This window comes from Phoxinus phoxinus, assembly GCF_949152265.1.
Source record: "Phoxinus phoxinus genome assembly, chromosome: 11".
NCBI classification, from domain to species: domain Eukaryota; kingdom Metazoa; phylum Chordata; class Actinopteri; order Cypriniformes; family Leuciscidae; genus Phoxinus; species Phoxinus phoxinus.
In genome coordinates, this window is record NC_136886.1 from 27,855,284 (window position 1) to 27,862,326 (window position 7,043).

Here is a 7,043-nt window from a genome sequence, read left to right on the forward strand (position 1 = left end):
ACAAGCTCAATTTAATTGAGGGTAGGATTTCCATCCAATAAATATGTGTAGCCCCAACTCATAAAAAAACAAATTCATGCAATGAAATGTAACTTGAGTTGGCCCAACTTAATTTTGACCAACTTAAATTAGTTGGTCCAACTCAATTATGAGCAACTTAAATAAGTTTGTCTAACTTAATTTTGACCAACTTAAATGGCGGCCACACACTCTTGAGTGAGCATGTTGTGCACATGCGCAAATGGCGTGCTCCGAAGCCAAATAATTTGAGTTAGTCAAATTAAAAGAAATCTCATAGATGACACTATTTATACATTTTACGTTAGACTTATTAAATGTATATATACATATTATTCCTAATTAGATATATTTAAATAAAGTGAACACAATTCCACCAGGGGCTTGAATAATTTTTTTAGTTGTTTCCTTCCCCCAGCCATTCGTTTTAATGGAAGATGTCAACTAATTGACTCTAAAGCCACCACTATATGTCTGTAAAATAGCTGATTAATAGGTGTCTGAGCCAGGAAGGCCTTTCAGGAGCAGGGCATCTCGTCATACGCCTGCCTAATAATCTCTGTATAGACTCTTTGACAGCGAGATGAGTACGGCCCATTCCAGTGTGATCAGCACCTAGCAAAATGCAATTAAAGTAGCATCCCAGGTCTGCAGCTATGTCTAATCCTCATTTCAGATGGTGTCAGAATAGCCCTGTGAATACGATAATTACACTGCATGCATATTAAATCAAGCAGAGGTCCTGGTAAAGTACCTTAAAGGGATAGTCCCCCCCCCCCAATTTTTTTTTTTTTAATCAAAAATGTAATTTACACACCCTCATGCCGTTCCAAACCTGTTTGACGTTCTGTCTTTTAGTGGAACATAAAAGAAGATATTTTGAAGAATGTTGGTAGCCAAACAATTTCGCTTCCCATTGATGCCCATTATATGCAGGGACGCATTAAAGGCCCACTGAAGTGCCTTGGAATGCGCAGCTTTGTATAATGCGTTGATGTATTTTCCACTGAAACAGGAAGCTAAGGCGGGACATATTGAATGGCTCCTCCCCCTTTTCAAATAGCCAATGGCGTTTCAGACCGCAAGTCGTACTTGACAGCACCTTGGAAGCGCATCCCAGCGCTGATGATATATTGGATTCAATAGTAGAGGTGAATAAATTATAGCCATTTAATTCTTAACCAACATACAGTTGGAAAACGGATTAAAACTTGAGCGTTTGAGCAACCGAACACACATCTCCAACCCATATTGCTGCGTGATGTGTCAATGGATTGCTTTGGCGGTACATACGCTTTAGATTCTAGAGAGCATTTGATTGGACAGAAGATGTGATGAGTAGCTGAAGTCCGCAGTGATGTCATAAAAATTTGTGATCCATTTTAGCGGAAGTGTGAGACTGTGTTTTGAATGCTTATATCTCCTAAATGTGAATTTTGTCATTGTTTTGAAACACACCAGCTTATTCATAACCTTAAATCTAACATATTCATACTAAAAGCTAAAAAACGTAAATTTCGGGAAAATGTACTTTGCGATGTCCAGAAATCAATTTCAAAAGTAGGCTACATTTGGTTTAATGTGTATTGTTGTTAGTGCCGAGAATTTCCACGTGAATAAATGCATAGATCTGAGAAATTTGCTTGTGTAGGCTACTTTGTCATTGCGAAAAAAAGTGAAAGAAAAAGCGTTTCCGTTTTTATTACATTGTTGTCATGTAAACTTACCCAAAGTTTAACCGTGTTTTGCAACGGTAAAACGGTAGCACGGTATTTATGTAAATAGTAGTTAAAGATAACAAATATAAAGTGTATCAGACAACATTTAAAGTTCTTCAGCAATATGAAAAAATTGTTACATGATAGAATACATGATAGAAAAGCCAGAAGCTGGTTTTATTGACGCTGTAATGTGACTGCGGAGGTGCCCAGTTACTGTTACTGGCAGAGAGGATTCCCTTTGTCGGCCTGCCAACGAGGTGATGCTCAGCACAACAATGAAACAAAGCATTGTGGGATGTGGAGGAATTCGCAACTCCTTCCAAGATTTTGCTAGAGACATCTTTGTGTTGCTCTGCTATCAATGCAAGATCTCTGCTTTGTTTTTGTTGCGGTGTGAATGGAAATTGGTTTGAGGCTGATGAGTCAGACAGTCATCCGACCCACGTACACTGTGACAGTGTATGGAGAGAGAAAAGGTTATTCCATCACTATACGGATACAGATTTTTGTTTAGGTGTAAAATATTAGAGTATTTACACCAAAAAATGTTTGGAAAATTAAGTGTACCATTTCTTATCGATAATTTTTTTTTTAAATATCCAATATAATATTATATTCATGTTATTAGGCGTGTAAATATTTGAGATATCGTTGATTGGCCCTATTAGAATATTTATTTTGACATTGTAATAAGTATTTAAGTAAGACTGACATTCAAAGGTTTGGGGTCAGTTATTATTTTTTGTTTGTTTGTTTTGGGGGGTTTTGCAGGAAAGAAAGAAATTAGTCATTTAAAAGGGTGGTTGATTATGATTTCACTTGTCTAACTTTAGTTAACTTACTGTGTAATATTGCTGTTTGAGCATAAACAACATCTGCAAAGTTACAACACTCAAAGTTCAAAGCAAAGGAAGATATTTGCTTTTAAATGGGTGGTAAAATGCCATTTTCACAAGATGTCAAATAAATCTCTGATGTCCCCAGAGTGTGTGTGTGTGTGTGTGTGTGTGTGTGTGTGTGTGTGTGTGTGTGTGTGTGTGTGTGTGTGTGTGTGTGTGTGTGTGTGTGTGTGTGTGTGTGTGTGTGTGTGAAGTTTTAGCACAAAATACCCCACAGATATTTTTATAAAGCATGTTAAAGTTGTCACTTTTTGAGGGTTTGCAAAAACGCACCGTTTTGTGTCTGGCCCTTTAAATGCAAATGAGCTGCTGCAGAGGGCGGGGTTTCAAGAGCTCATGTGTGTTAGCAGCTGCGATTACCTCATGCAGACACACTAAAATGACAGAAACTGTTCTGCCTTTAATGTTAAACGGAGCCAGACAAAGATGGAGAGACTCAAGAAGAAGTGACAACATGTAGAATGCAACACAGGACGTCTCTGAATGGTTAGTTGATGGATTATTGTTGCTGATGTGCAGTTAACTGTCATCAATTAGCATATTCTGCCATGGTAATCTATAAATCGCTCGTATAGGAACTGTTGTGAGATGCACACAGAGTGACTTTCTATTGCATGTGAAAAGATGGATGCTAAAGTTTGAGCTGACTCACAAATGTACTCTTATACAACAACTTTTCCTCTTCTCAACTTGGACTGCGTGTTCCCGGGGGCGGGGTTTATGTACGTTTTAGGGTTGGTGATGTCACTAATGTCGTGTAGTCCCTATACCAGCCGTTTGTTGTAGTTTGTTGTAAAAATATCTGTGGGGTATTTTGTGCTAAAACTTCACACACTCTGGGGACATCAGAGATTTATTTAACGTCTTGTGAAAAGGGCATTTTACCACACCTTTAATTCAGCAAGGATACATTAAATTGGTCAAAAGACATTTATAATGTTACAATTTTAATAGGCACAATATTACTAATTTAAATATTTCACAATATTACAGTTTTTACTGATTTAGCTATGCTGAGCATTAAATACTTCTTTAAAAAAATTTCAAAAATCTTACTGACTCTAAACGTTTGAACAGTAGTGTGTATCAGTAAATTAAATTAATCAAATTAAAATAATTTATTCACCCTCATGTTGTGACAATTTCTTAAGACTTTCTTTTTTTAGTTGAACACAAAATGCGATATTTTGTAGGATTGCACTTTATCATATTGATCAGAGCTATAGAACAGAGTGAAATTGTATATTATTCATATTTATAAAAAAGATATTCAAATATTTATTTACTGAAAATATCACTCTCTGCAGTTGCTATTCAGCTTAAAATAGTAGTTAATATTAAAAACAAATATTTAAAATAGTGTTCCAATGCAATAATTGATGATTGCTTGAATATGCATTTGAGATTGAGAGCTTCTGAAAATTCAGACAGTTTTCATTTTAGAACGTATGATCCTTTATGTTTTTTTAAAGTAATGTTTTTGTAACTTAATCCTTTAATTAAGCCATTTAAACATTTTGAATATCATATCAAAATATTATCTTTTCCTGACCAAGCCCCAAGAAATGCCCCATATAGGACAAGGATTTTGGATATTGCCATCTTTGTGGGGACATTTTGGCACATAGGGAATACTTGAACCATACACACACACACACACACACACACAAACACACACACACACACACACACACACACACACATTTACTCACACGCTCACAGAGGCTTTGGCATCCAGAGCAGAGTCAGTGTGCTGTCATGCCGTTTCTCTGTATGCAGCTGAAAGCACACTGACTGCACTAAAGGTCAATTGTCAACAATCCCAATAGCCAGGCACACCCCCCTGTCTGCAACACCCCCACACTGCATACAGCGCTGACACAGATATGACACACACACATATACCTTACTCCAGTGCACTGATATGCACATACACCTTTTACAGACACTGAGATATTGGTCTTAATACACCAAATATGCATTTATTTGATCAAAAATACAGTAAAATAGTGTGAAATATTATTACAAATACATTTTATTTAAATATTTTTAAATGCAATTTATTCCTGTGATGGCAATGCTGAATTTTCAGCATAATTAATCCAGTCTTCAATGTTACTCGATCCTTCAGAAATCATTCTAATATGCTGATAATTATATGTAATTTATTTTTATGGTGCTTAATTATTATTAATGGTTCTTATAATGTTGAAAACAGGTTTTGCTGCGTGATATTTTTGTGGAAACCGTGATATATCTTTTTCAAGATTTGTTGATGAATAGGTAATAAAGAACAGCATTTATTTGCAATAGAAATATAATGTTTTAATATAAATGTCTTTACTGCCACTTTTGAGCAAAAGTTTTTTATTTTTTAAATCTTACTTTTAACCCAAACTTTTGACTGTATCGCGGTTTCCACAAATATATTAAGAAGCACAACTCGTTTCAGCATTGAGCACCAAATCAACATTTGATTTCTGATGTGAATGATCTGACGCTGAAGACCATTACAGGAATAAATGACATCTTAAAATATATTAGTAAACAGTTATTTTAAACTGTAATAATATTTCACAATATTACTGGTTTTGCTGTATTTTTATCAAATAAATGCAGTGAGCAACTTCTTTCAAAAACATTCAAATCTCCTAATTGCTCCAAACTAGTGAACATGCAGGTTAAACACACATTTATATAAACATCAATAGATTTTTTTTTTCCAAATGTGGATTTTTTTTAGACCTCTGTCACCTTTTAAAAATCTTAATGATTAACTTTGTCTAGGTGAACAGCAGCGGTCCTAGTACTGAGCCTTGTGGTACGCCATACTGATCATAACTTGTGATTGATAAGACATCTCTTCATTTACTGCTACAAACTTACAAAAGCTTGATATTTCAAAGAAACCTTTCTATGCATCAAAGTTAAAATCATCAATGTTTCTACAAAAATATTATGCAGCACAACAGTTTTCAACATTGATAAGAAGAAATGTTTGAACAACAAATCAGCATATTAGACTGATTTCTGAAGGATCATGTGACACTGAAGACTGGAGTATGAACCTAGATTTATGAAACTAATAGAGTCTAATAGAATAATTCCAGGACGGGACAGCTGTATAGTGTTCTGCATCAACACTCAATGACAACGAGAAAAGTCCTTCATGTTGTCTACCTGCAATGATCCTGACTGACCCAGCTGACAGCACTTTCCAACCTTAAAAAATGGGATGAAAAACCAATTAGACCTTTTCCTCCAGTTTCTGCGAATAGAGGAGAAGAAACGAAGCCTCACTAAAGGTCATCTGGAGATATGAGTGGCAGCGTTAAAATCCTCTGCTCCTAATTTTCAGTGTTTGCCGTAGCTTTGCGGGGTCGTCTTGCCTTTCGCCGACCCCTCCGGCCTGAACAGCCATTAATTGTGGAGAATAATCTGGTACAAATCTGGCTGACATGCGACCCGGTGCCCTGTGCTGCGTGGCAAGTGTGTGAGAGGATTAGGACGGGTGTAATGAAACCTGAACAGATGAGTTCACCAAAGAATACGAGGACACTGATAATATTGACAACACCGAGGCTACATAAAGTTAAGGCCTTTAGGAAATGTATAGCATGTGTAACGTGGCCTTTTTTTCTACAAGCAAGAACAGACTGGAGATATTTGCAGGCTTGAGAGAGCAGATTGCACGTACAACTCATAAAAGTAAAGGTCTTTTATATTGCCAGCTCTGCTGATATTAAAGCAATACACATGGGGTCTGAGAACAATACCAGTGCAAAGCCATTGACAAACCATCTGTGTACAAAATTAAAAGGAAAGGATGAAGAAAACAAGCATTTAATAAAAATATATAATTGAACAAAATCCATAACGAACAAATATCAGCATGTCCTCATTTATGTTGTGCAATTTGAACATTTTGAATTATGGTTTTATTTTATTTTTAGTTCATTTTCAATTCAGGAACACATCTATGCATCTCAAGGCAGATTTTATATGAAAATGTAAAGCATATCAGGTGAGTTTGCAAGAATGTCGGCTTGCAATAAAAAAAAACCTTCTATTAAATGTTTTTAAATGTAATGTATAGTGGTTACAGTCCTGCCATAAATGCTATATAACATTAAATATTATAGAACAAAAAATAAAGAGAAATGACTTGGGGCATGTTGTCACATTATACAGAGTAAGTTCATGAGAACCTGTTATTTAATTACAATGATTTGATAAGAATAACTTTATTTTAAACAACATTCCATAAGTTGCTATTTTCAGAGCTATTTTTGGTTTATTAATAGCTAATAGCTATAGGCCTATGGCTTATAATCGACAATCATTTAAACAGTAAAACTATCATGAAACAAAAATTCAAGAAACTACTAAATGTTATATCATTTGG